This window comes from Bufo gargarizans, unplaced genomic scaffold (genome assembly GCF_014858855.1).
Source record: "Bufo gargarizans isolate SCDJY-AF-19 unplaced genomic scaffold, ASM1485885v1 original_scaffold_1704_pilon, whole genome shotgun sequence".
Classification (NCBI taxonomy): domain Eukaryota; kingdom Metazoa; phylum Chordata; class Amphibia; order Anura; family Bufonidae; genus Bufo; species Bufo gargarizans.
In genome coordinates, this window is record NW_025334474.1 from 92301 (window position 1) to 105780 (window position 13480).

The 13480-nt window shown below is 46.5% G+C and overlaps 1 pseudogene; it reads right to left on the minus strand.

The window, feature by feature from the left end:
• Positions 1-5270: 5270 nt before the first annotated feature.
• On the minus strand, positions 5271-13217 carry LOC122923542 (annotated as a pseudogene).
• Positions 13218-13480: the final 263 nt, after the last annotated feature.

Below are 13480 nucleotides of genomic sequence, written 5' to 3' on the forward strand. Positions count from 1 at the left end.
CGGCAGAGTGATCCAGCAAGCAGTTCTGTCGCCGGAACTGCCTGCCAAATCCGGCAAAACATAGGCCAACTGATGGCATTTGTAAGACTTAAAAATGCCCGATCAGTCAGAAAAATGCATTGAAATGCCGGATCAGTCTTTCTGGTGTCATCCGGCAAACTGATCCGGCATTTATTTTTTTCACCTTTTTTTTTTTTTTTTCGGTCTGCACATGTGTAGACCGGAAGGACGGATCCGGCATTCCGTTATTTTGAATGCCGGCATTCAGGCAAGTCCTCAGTTTTTTTGGGCCGGAGATAAAACCGTAGCATGCTGCGGTTTTATCTTTTGCCTGATCAGTCAAAATGACCGAACTGAAGACATCCTGATGCATCCTGAATGGATTACTCTCCATTCAGAATGCATGGGGATATACCTGATCAGTTCTTTTCCGGCATTGAGCCCTTTTGACGGAACTCAGTGCCGGAAAAGAAAAAAACCGCCAGTGTGAAAGTACACTTAATCATTGAATTCAGGGGCTTCATTCAGTCCCATTGCTACAGGTGTATAAAATCAAGTACCTAGTCTAGCCATGAAGTCTGCCTTTCCAAACCTTTTTGAAAGAACTCACTCAATTCGAGCCTGGTAGTGTAAGGCCTCATGCACACGACTGTTGTGTGCATCCGTGGCCGTTTTCCGTTTTTTTTCGCGGACCCATTGACTTTCAATGGGTCCGTGGAAAAATCGCAAAGTGCACCGTTTTGCAGCCGAGGCCGTGATCCGTGTATCCTGTCCGTCAAAAAAATATGACCTGTCCTATTTTTTTGACGGACAACGGTTCACGGACCCATTAAAGTCAATGGGTCCGTGAAGATGCACACAAGATTGGCATCCGTGTCCGTGATCCGTGGCCGTAGGTTGCTTTCATACAGACGGATCCGAAGATCGGCACCTGAAGGGGTTAATTGTACTATAATATCCCCCTGTAAGAGATCAGGGCTGCCAGGCAGCAGGGGGCAGACCCCCCCCCCTCCCCAGTTTGAATATCGTTGGTGGCAGTGTGCGCCCCCCATCGGGCCCCCCTTCCTCCCTCTAGTGTAATAAATCGTTGGTGGCACAGTGTGCGCCCCCCATCGGCCCCCCCTTCCTCCCTCTATTGTTATAAATCGTTGGTGGCACAGTGTGCGCCCCCCATCGGACCCCCTTCCTCCCTCTATTGTTATAAATCGTTGGTGGCACAGTGTGCGCCCCCCATCGAACCCCCCTTCCTCCCTCTATTGTTATAAATCGTTGGTGGCACAGTGTGCGCCCCCCATCGGGCCCCCCCTTCCTCCCTCTATTGTTATAAATCGTTGGTGGCACAGTGTGCGGCCCCCCTCCCTCTATAGCAGTAACAACATTGGTGGCAGTGTGCGGCCCTAAATCCCCCCCCCCCCCCCCCGATCATTGGTGGCAGCGTAGTTCCAATCGGAGTCCCAGTTTAATCGCTGGGGCTCCGATCGGTAACCATGGCAACCAGGAAGCTACTGCAGCCCTGGTTGCCATGGTTACTTAGCAATAGTACAACAGTAGAAGATTCATACTTACCTGCTTGCTGCTGCGATGTCTGTGACCGGTCGGGAGCTCCTCCTACTGGTAAGTGACAGTTCTTTAGCAATGCGCTGCACAGACCTGTCACTTACCAGTAGGTGGAGCTCCCGCCGACACAGAATCGCCGCAGCAAGAAGTAAGTATGAATCTTACTGTTGTACTATTGCTAAGTAACCATGGCAACCAGGATGCTGTAGCGTCCTGGTTCCATGGTTACGATCGGAGCCCCAGCGATTAAACTGGGACTCCGATCGGAACTCCGCTGCCACAATGATCGGGGGGGGGGGGGAGATGGGAGGCCGCACAACTGGCCACCAATGTTGTTACTGCTATAGAGGGAGGGGGGCGATGGGGGGCGCACACTGTGCCACCAACGATTATAACAATAGAGGGAGGAAGGGGGGTTCGATGGGGGCGCACCCTGTGCACCAACATTTACACTAGAGGGAGGACGGTGGGCCCGATGGGGGGGCGCACACTGTGCCACCAACGATATTAAACTGGGAGGGGGGTGTGTCTGCCCCCTGCTGCCTGGCAGCCCTGATCTCTTACAGGGGGATATGATAGTACAATTAACCCCTGCAGGGTGCCGCATCTTCGGATCCGTCTGTATGAAAGCAACCTACGGCCACGGATCACGGACACGGATGCCAATCTTGTGTGCATCTTCACGGACCCATTGACTTTAATGGGTCCGTGAACCGTTGTCCGTCAAAAAATAGGACAGGTCATATTTTTTTGACGGACAGGATACACGGATCACGGCCTCGGCTGCAAAACGGTGCACTTTGCGATTTTTCCACGGACCCATTGAAAGTCAATGGGTCCGCGAAAAAAAACGGAAAACGGCCACGGATGCACACAACAGTCGTGTGCATGAGGCCTTACACTACCAGGCTCGAATTGAGTGAGTTCTTTCAAAAAGGTTTGGAAAGGCAGACTTCATGGCTAGACTAGGTACTTGATTTTATACACCTGTAGCAATGGGACTGAATGAAGCCCCTGAATTCAATGATTAAGTGTACTTTCACACTGGCGGTTTTTTTCTTTTCCGGCACTGAGTTCCGTCAAAAGGGCTCAATGCCGGAAACTGATCAGGTATATCCCCATGCATTCTGAATGGAGAGTAATCCATTCAGGATGCATCAGGATGTCTTCAGTTCGGTCATTTTGACTGATCAGGCAAAAGATAAAACCGCAGCATGCTACGGTTTTATCTCCGGCCCAAAAAAACTGAGGACTTGCCTGAATGCCGGCATTCAAAATAACGGAATGCCGGATCCGTCCTTCCGGTCTACACATGTGCAGACCGAAAAAAAAAAAAAAAAGGTGAAAAAAATAAATGCCGGATCAGTTTGCCGGATGACACCAGAAAGACTGATCCGGCATTCAATGCATTTTTCTGACTGATCGGGCATTTTTAAGTCTTACAAATGCCATCAGTTGGCCTATGTTTGCCGGATTTGGCAGGCAGTTCCGGCGACAGAACTGCTTGCTGGATCACTCTGCCGCAAGTGTGAAAGTAGCTTAAGGGCTGTGTCCCAATACTTTTCTCCATATAATGCATTATTGGCCAGGGCCCCTGTGATAAGGATGCATGGACATGGTAGGGACATATGCAGGACTTCAAAGTAAGGTGAAAAAGGGTTAGGGTTAACCCTAACCCAAATTTTAGCATCCGACTGCTATAAAATATTTCTGATTTTAGTGAAACATTTACATAAAATCCATAACTAAACTCTGCTTAGTTACTGCTTAGGTTAAGGGCAACCCTAACCCATAAGTGGTGTCGAAGTGCAGTTTAGTTCTGAATTTTATGGAGAACATTCAATAAAACCTGAATTATTGCAATCACATTCTATAATGTACTGTGATAAATTTGATGGGCTCCATTAAGGATTTCAGCTCTTTCTGACTTCACAACAAAGGTGGGCCATCCTTATAACAAACGTTAATGTGAATAGATTGTGTTACCAATTAGTTAAGCCACAGCAAACCCACATCGAGCGGCTTCCTTTATTACATTCGGTACTAATGACCTTACACTTGCTGTCATGCTAACTCCAAACACATGAACGGTACCCAAAGATTCAGTTGATGGTAAAAGTGATTGTGGAATAAAGGAGTTGCCGGAGGGATTATTTAGAAGCACAGCCTCGGTATACTGCAGGATAAGCCACTGCATGAGTTTTCTGGGAAACTTCTGCTTTCAGAAACAAGCGATAAGAATGTTTATTGTTAAAATATGTCAGGGAGTGGAGCTGCGGCCCGAGATCCCGATAACTTCCCTATTCTACAGCTACCCTAACCCCTGCCACCCGCATAACAGCAGCATCGAGGCACAAGTTGCTGTCACAGTCACTGATCACATGCTGAGATTATTACAGCCTTTGCAAGTGGTACATGAGAGTCTGGACTGGTGTGGTCATATTGGGTACACCATACTGTAGGAGCCCTAGAACACAGACATTACTCATTCTGTCTCAGGAGCCCTGGCTACTTTTCATGGTGAGCATCTGAACCTGCTTTGGGTACAAAATACTGCAGGACCGTGAGCACAGACCAAACTCCTACTACATGGCATCAGGAGGCCTGGCTGCAGTGAACATATAGTGAATATGGAGCCTGCCAGTCAGTGTTCGCTCACATGCAAGTGGCTTCAGCTCATAGAGGGGAACTGTGCAGCTTGTGACTCAGGACAAGAGGGGAAGTGGTCAGCACAATGTAGCAGTACCCAAAAGCCACAAGCATAATTTCATAAGACCACACCGAGCAGGCAACCGGAGGCTGAACACAGGATGCTGCAGACAGTTACTACACTGAGGAAATGTGTAGGTGAAGTCAAAGTAAAGGCATCTAAATAGTAAAAATAAGTGGTCCCCTCAGTGCTATGACTGACTCACATCCACTGCCACACACAACATTCACACTAGATAGCAGCAAGTCAATCAGGGAATAGGGTCCAAGCATCTAGCATGTCAAGTTGATCCTAAGTATGGGATTAGTCAGGTTTCCTGTGTGAAATGTACTGGCTGATGTTCTCCTTCTCGTTTTCTTCCAGACGTCATGTAATGTGGTTAATTGTCAAAGTTGTGTGCTACACAAAGGGGCTCACAGCGCAGACACTCGCTACACTGGTGCTGAAAAGTGCCAGTACATGCAGCAAGTTAATGGAAAGTTTCCTGAAAGGCCTCAGGGTCAGGAAGTGACAGCTTCTCAAAATCACACATGAAGTTTAGGTCAAGGCTTTTTCGAATACTACCTGGGCCCTAAGTAGTGAGTAAACACAATGCCAATGAGGGCACCTGAGAAAAAACATGGAGATGAACACTGAACATTCAGTTCATCTGAGGAATCTACAAAACCATAGAAATCAGTGTATATTAGACAAAGACAATATAACATATAGATGGGGTAAGAACTTGGTGGCAGCAGAGCTCATTTACTATATGCTGCAGGAACAGTTGAGACCTACCCCATAACAAGGATGCCAGAAGGACTTAACAAAGGAAAAGGAAAATGAAAGTAGACCTAAAGATTGACATCTCACATTGCCTCTGGGTTTGGTGTAACAGCAGGAAGGGACACTAAAGAGCAACCAAACGAGTCAGAAAGCTTGATGGGTAGTGCAGTCCATGTTGGGTCTCCAGCCATCAGCAAGTGCCACAACATTTTCCTCTTCATTTCGTTGCAGACTTCACCTACAGATGCCCCCACTTTTCCACAGGAGAAAGTCTTCCACATCTCCCATTTCATCAAAGGTTTGCTCTCCTTGGGTATAGGTCAATTTGTAGCGTAAGCGAACCTTTTCCTGTGCATCAAGAAGGCAAAATTCAAACGGACACATCCATCAACTAGGCATATAGAGAAGGAATGATATGTAGGTGTATGGCTTGGGTTAGGGTCGATAAGTAATCTCTAATACAGGCATGGCCAACCTGAGGCTCTCCAGCTGTTGCAAAACTACAACTCCCAGCATGCCTACACAGCCTACAGCTATCAGCCTACATTAGGGCATGGTGGGAGTTGTAGTTTTACCACAGCTGGAGAGCCGTAGGTTGGCCATCCCTGCTCTAACTGATCGTGGGGGACAGCATTTACCTGTGTCGGGTTGGCCAGCAGCAGCACCTGAGTGACAGCAGATGGAGGCAAGATTGGGTTGAATGCTGGAAGTTCTGTGCCAGACGCTGGCTGCAATTTTACTCTCATGGTCTATAAGACAGAAAAACTGTTAAAGATACACAAAGTGTGTGTGAGACGTCAACAATTTATGTGATGCCAAATGCCATCCAACCTTAGGAACAGCAGCCTGAAAACTAATTCCAGTAACAGGGAGTGGAGCTGTACTCAGCATGGAGATCACCACCACCAGGATATCTGGTCTCCCTGCAGGTGCGCCCTGAGCAAAGTGGAAAGCACGCGGAAACTGTGCTGGTCGTACACAGTGATGGGAGGATATTACCTGCCGCAAACAAAGAGCAGAGGCAACTAGAATGCATGGAGACTAAGGCTAAAATACAGTGAGAACAGAAAACAGGAGGCAGACAAGTAATACAATAAAGGTGCAGCGGCAGTCATTTAAATGAATGTGGCCACTAGTGCTTGTTAGAGGCTTCCCACTCTGTTTCTAGAGAGAGGTCATGAGACACAAACCCCTTGCTGGGATGTCCATTTACCCAAGCTGGGCATAGATGGGATAAATGGGTGATGATGCCACCTCTCTTACTGATCCTTACTCGGTTTGATAGACTCCAGAGGCACAGTTACAGCTGTAAGGGAGATATCCATTTTCCTGGGGATGGCTGCCCTGGAGCAATGAATGTCGGATCTCCTAGTCCATGGGGCTGTGGAAGCATCGGTGCAGATGAAGCTTTACTCTGCAGATCTCGGAGAGTCAGCTGTGCTGGGTCTTCTCCCTGAAATTAGATAATCAAACCTATTAGAATGAGTCCTGATCACTCAATATTCCCACTGAAGCATGGCACCACCTTCCAGACCTCTGCCTGTTATAGCGGTATTAGAGTCTACATGGCAGGAAATTACATGAAAGGAGCCCCGAATATTCTGTTGTAACTCCTGTTAGGATAAAGCAATCTGGACCCAAAAAAATCATATGAGTAATCGATGCTGGAAGTGATCTCTATTCTCTGCCAGATACATTTTGACATGGCTCTTCATGTTCCTGAATGTATCAGCAAGCGTATCGGGGGAACAGCAGCATTTCACAATGGATATTTTGCTTCAAATCTGCAAGGCATATCCCAAAGAAGTCTGTCGGTGACCCGATAGGGTCACACCATGAAGACGAGCTGCTCAATACTATACAACCTCTCTGGCGTCTAACTCATAGCTCCAAATCAGGGGCATGCCAGGTTGTTTGAAGCGCCAAATACTAAGAAGCATATTGCATGTTATTTTCTTCAGATCGCTTTATCCTAGCGAGAGTTATACAGAATATTCGAGGCCTCCTTTTGAGTGAATCTCCTTGTAGCTAGAAGCACATTAACTGCTCATACTGGATGTGTACTGGTCACACGGGAGGCATACTGATCATACTCAGACGGACTGGTCCTGTAATGGCTATACAGGACCATGACTGGAGGTATACTGGTGATTAAATTGATTAAGCACAGATGGGGCAGGGACTATGAGAGGTGGTGACTAATAAAGAAGCTAAAAGAAAAATGTGCAGAGGCACTCAAGCACTTCATAAATGAACGGTATAAATGACTAGGGAAAGAAAAGCCCTTGCTATGTGGAGAGAATATGTGGCATCATACACAGAAAACAGCAGTCTGAAATGCTGAGCAATCTGCAGTGTAAAGCTCCGAGCCCTGGTTGGGGAAAGGGCTTCTGCACTGAGCTCAGAAGCTCAACGAGCCCCAGAGCCAGCCAGTGAAAAAAGACAGAGCCCTTTTCTTCGGTTTCCTTATGTGCTAAGATGGGAATCACCTAGTGACAGCGAGTGGACAGCAGATTTTTAGAAATGTTTTTAGGATGGATAACAATGAACATTTTTAATTAAATTTGCTCATGTTCCCCATAAGTGACTTTTGAGAAGAAGTTGTTTAAAAAGTTAGTGCAATTTAAGGTTGCTCTGTTATTAAGTCTTGTTTGAAGAGTAACCCCTCCCCCACCTGGTGACTTGAGATAAACCTGAACTGCTACCTGATCTTACCATGGCATATGCAGTGCGCTGGGTGGCAGGGATTGCTGCAGCAAGGTCTTTCCAAGCAGGTCTAGGTCCCTCTAGAGCCTTGGTGGAATGTGGTGCATTATGCATCGTGGATGACACCTTCTCGGGTGAAGCATCTTCATGGTCTGATGCTGAAGACTGAAAAAGATCCAAATTGTTATTTGTGAACAGTAGGTGTGTTGGGGACGGGACACCCAGCAGGGAAAAGACTAGACACTAACTTGAAGGCTCCATATCACCCCTGCTCACCCTGTCCTGACACAGAAACCACCCTGTATTCCCACAGATACATGGCAAGCAATCAGCCACGTGTCTGCACATGCTGGCGCTCCTCTGTGCTCGTTACCTGAAAGCTATTCCACGAGGAAGTCTCCAGAGTCTGTGCAGGGGGGACAGGGGTCATTTAATCCTAGGATCAGATAATGCAGAAGGTGAGTGACAGACCGTGACAGCTTTCTATACATTCCTGGCATAAACCCATCCAGCCAGAACCTGGAGCTCACGTGCAGCTCTACTGTCGGCAACCTCATAATCTGCCATAGGGTTAGGGCTGCACCTAAATTCATAGGAATGCATGGAGTCACTGCAAAGTCTGGGCAGTCCAGTGAGTTGCCAGTGATTTATTCTTTAATTGCTACTTAAAGAGGACCAGGCAGCTCTCCTGACTTGTCTGTTTAGGTACATGCTGTAAAGGTATCCCTCCAAATAGAACAATTCTGCATTACTCTTGTTAGTACCTGCATTATAGACAATTTCTTTTAACTCCTACTAGAATTTATAAACTTACAACTCCTTAACACTGTTTTGTCAAAGTGGTGTGTTCCCTACACAGTGAGACATCTCAACTGGTAAACCCAGTTGTCAATTTGATCATGTATTTCTATGAGAAACGACAGAGGAATGGCACAATGTGGAATATTAAGAGGGTTAATCCAGAAATGTTATATTTGGAAGAAGATGCAATTTTCTACTTAAATAGAAGACTGGGCATCAATCGAAAAGCTGCTTTACTAAATACTTGCAATGCCTATTCTGGAGCATCTTTTCTTAGAATTCTCTGATGAATAAGGGAGTCCCCTTTGAAACGCATTACCTGCTAGTCTTTTTTTGCATTTATTTTATTAGGGTCAATAAAAGCCATTTTAATTAGTTAGCTCTCCCAATATCCCTTTTATTTTGTTATATTAGGGTTTTCTTGTGCTGTTCCGCTCTTTTTCCTTATGGACATTGACAAGGGGCCACCAACATTCATCTTGGCAGTGACGTGTTTATCTACATGTGGACGTAGTCATCAGCACCCCAGTTATTACGTCCAGAGCAACAACACACCAGAGACCCAAGAAACACTGCTCCAGAATTGGAATTAGCTGTTCTTGTGATCCATGCTTATAAATACAGGATTTGCTTTCTCCATGACGGATCAGAAGAACAGAAGAATAAACGGCAACCCTAACCCTCCCTTAACTTTTTTACTTTTCCATTGACGCAGCCTTATAAGAGCAAATTTTTGCAGGACAAGTTATATTTTAATGGCATCATTTATTTCACTATATCTTGCACTGAAAAATTGGGGGGGGGGGGGGGGAATCTTTGTAGGAGAAAATAAAAATAAAATATGCTGAAAACGATGAGCTCATTCTCTGGGTCCGTACCATTACAGTCATTCTATTGGTTTTTTATTACGTTTTACTACTTAAAAAATAAATTTTAAAAACTTGCATGTGAGGATTGTTTGTTGCAGGATGAGCTCTAGTTTTTAGTGGTACCATTTGGAGGGTACATTAACCTTTCATACAATTTTTGAGGGGGGAAAGATCACTATAAAATGGTGTTCCTCACACAAGAAAAATATTTTTAGATTTTAATAGTTCAGACATTTTTGGAAGCGGTGATACCAAAATGAGGAAAGGGGGTGAGTTGAATGTTTTTTTCGTTTCCTTAGAGCAGGCATGCTCAACCTGCTGCCCTCCAGCTGTTGCAAAACTACAACTCCCAGATGCCTGAACAGCCTACAACTATCAGCCTACAGCAGGGCATTGTGGAGTTGTAGTTTTACAACAGCTGGAGGGCTGCAGGTTGAGCATGCCTGCCTTAGAGGACCTGAACATGCGATCCTCTGATTGCTTGTATCATAGGACTGCAAGAGTACTACGGCAGTCCTATGGGATCTTCACTTGCTGCCTGTCAGGCCGTGTCTTCACAAGGCTCCTGAGTTATAGCAACTGATCAGAGCCCTGCAATTTTGGGTTCTCTGTCTAACCGCTCAGATGATACAGTTGCTATTGACCGTAGCATCTTATGGTTAGGCCTCATGCACACGGCCATTGTGCAGCTGTTCCGTGCACTGTGGACCGCAATTTGCGGTCCCCAATGCACAGGCAATGTCCGTGCGCCGGCCGGGACGGATCGAGACCCATTCAACTTTAATGGGTCCGTGATCCGTCTACACCGCAAAAAAAAAATAGAACAGTCCATAGTGCTTCCGCTCCGCACCGTAAGCTCCAGATTGCGGACCCATTCAAGTGGATGGGTCCGCATCCGTGATGCGGGAAGCACACAGCCGGTGCCGCATATTGCGGACCGCAATACGGCCAGGGCCGGGCAACAGCCGTGTGCATGAGGCCTTAGGGTTATTGCTGATTCGGGGAATTGCGGCCAGGTGCCAACTGTATATATAATAATGCATATGAAGCCAGCTCTATACACCTCTAGTGCCCGAGGGGAAGGGGGGTCACAAAAAAGGTTAAAGGGGTATTTCAGCAGAAAAAAAAGCCAGGATAGCCACGGTGATGTCTCAACAATTCAGTTGCTGTTCTCAACACGAATTGTTGGGAATTCCGATCAGCCAATCACTGCCAGAGGTGGGACATTGCTGCAGCCAGTGATTGACTGAGCGGCATTCCTAAACATTTCCTGCTGGGTTGCGATAGGAGCAGAAATTGGAGAACAGCAGGGAACCGGGCACCATCGGAACAGCAGCGATTTCAAGGCCATCCAGGGAATTCAAGCTGCCTTCTTGGTGAGCGGTGTGAAGAGACTGATGCCTGTCAATGTCATCACATAGCACACACTCCTGCAACGAGACCCAGCAGAGTTTATGGGGAACATAATGTACAGCCAGGTGGGAATTGTAGTGTCAAATGATTGTATTACTTATCCTCCATTGCTTATATAGCACTACCATATTCTGCAGCACTGTAAAGGGTTAGGGATTGTCACAACTCAGATCAATTGCGGGCCCCAACTAGAATCTACCTCTCCTAAGGCCTTCGTTCTGTGGTCGGTAGATCGGCAAAATAGTCTGTGTGCATCTCACAATATTCGCGGGCCGCACTGTAAAATAGCCTATTCTTCTTTGCAAAATAGACAAGGATAGGACGGATTCAACAATTTGTGGGTCAGTCGCACAGATGCGGATGTCATCCGTGTGCTGTCCATTTTTTTGTGGACCCATAGAAATGAATGGGTCCGTGTGCGATCAGCAAAAAAAAAAAAAGGATGAGATGGACCAAAAGTACGGTTGTGTGCATGAGGCCTAAGACGCACACTGTGTGTCAGTAGAAAAGTAATTTATCCAACACATGCAGAGAACCTTCCTCCTCATTTTTGTCTGTGCTTCAGGGATAATGGAGAACAGGATGCCTACTCATGGAACTGCCAGTCCCCTTCATCACGTCACCTACACAGAGGGGGCAGAGAAAGCCTCTGCTGTGCCAGAACAATGTGGACGTGGAGCTGGCAAGACTGTGGTACAAGCACCAGAAAGGGTGATGGATGCCGCTTATAAAAAAAAGTCTTCGTAATTTAATTTAGGATTTCACAGACAATAAACTACTCTTTCTACCTTCTGACAACCTGCTAGTAGGTATCTGGAGTGTAAGGAAACCAAAGAATTCAGAGGAAATCCCTGAGAACACAGAAAGTACAGACAACCTGCCGGCACAAATAGTGGGAAGATTAGAAATCAGGACCCCAGAACTAAGCACTGAGCCACTGTTTCCATTGTATACATGACTTTGACCTTTCGAGTAGCTTATTACCTAAGGACATGAGCTCATCATCAAGAAGAGATGTGGAGGAGGACAGCTGGCTCAGCTTACAGGGCTGAGATGGAACAGGAGGGTATGATGGAGTCATATCTAATCCTGACAGATCCAGCAGGGCAGAACTGCTAGCTGAGGAAATAACAAAAAGAAGATTAGACAGACAACTGTAAAACTAGAGGGAAGCCTCAAAGGCCTAGATTTCGGGACTCACCTGGCATGCTACCAGAAGCAGATTCGCCATTGATTTCTTCTCCTTTCACCAGCTGCCGGTAAGTATTGATGACTTGTGTTAAACTATCATTAGCCTGCAGGATTTCCGCTAGAAAATATATAATGGACACAGCGAAATATGGTCACTTGGTCCAGTCGTCTGGTTAAAGACCGTGATGTCTTCAGCAGACCCCTCTAAGACCATAAAACATACTTCAGGTTCCTATTAGGCCCCCATTTATAACATCGTATTTAATCATTCCCCACTAAGAAAAAAACACCCATTGTTTTAGGCTACTTTCACACTAGCGGCAGGACGGATCTGACAGGGTGAACAGGGTGGTTATTTTGCTGTGCCGCCGCTCCGTCCCCATTGACTATAATGGGGATGGGAGTGGCGCGTCGGCGCAGCACGGCAGTGCACCGTGAAAGGCCGCCGGACTAAAAGTACTGCATTTCCGAGTTTTTAGTCCGGCGGCCTCTCACCGCGAACTGCCGTGCTGTGCTGGAGCTCCACCCCCGTCCCCATTATAGTCAATGGGGACGGAGCGGCGGTCTGGCGAAATAGCAGCAGGATGGATCCGACAGGGTGAACAGCCTGTCGGATCCGTCTTGCCGCTAGTGTGAAAGTACCCTAATTCTGAAATGCCTGTGTGCTAATCTATGACAAGATGCTTCCTTCCCTTACCTAAAGCCTCATCGTTGTCTTCTGTATCACTGGCCAAGCGGAAGAGTGTTGGCCTCATCTTCTCACATCGCTGATACAACTCCTGCCACCCAAGAGATATAGTTCACTGATACAAGAAGGCTTCTCTGGCCGGCTGACCTGTGTCTACAGCACTACACTGACCTTCATTAGGTCCTCGCTGCCTTCAGAAGACTGGCCTGCTCTGAAGGTACTCAACATATCACTCAGTAGTTTCACATTGTTATTCACCTCTTCTATGGCATTTACTCTTTTGGAAATTTTCTCCATGCGTTTCTGGTCCTGATGATGAAAGAAGAGCTCAGATGATGAGAAGTTAAGTACAATACCTGGCATGATCAAGAAACATGGGCAGAATTCTCTCACCTCCTGCACCATCTCTTTAATAAGTTTATTTGCAGCTCGTAAGTCTTCCGGATGTGTGCTCTTCAGCAAACGGGCTAACATCTAAAGACAAAGAAGAGGTTACAGCCAATCACAAACATTACAAAAGAACCACTGGAAGCACCCCAACTCCCCCACCTCAGCTCAGCACATCAGAAGGGAATAAGATGCAAAAGAAGAATCTAATTTATGTGGGATCTGTGTCCTCCAAAGAACAAAGAGGAAACTGAAGAGAAATGTGACTCCATCTTGTCTTCTCTAAATATGTAAAGAATTGTTATAACATCTCACCCACGCACTGTTTCACCTTCCCCTGCTGTGAGTTAGGTTTTCTTATCTGTCCCAGGACAGATTCTGGGAATCTCCCAG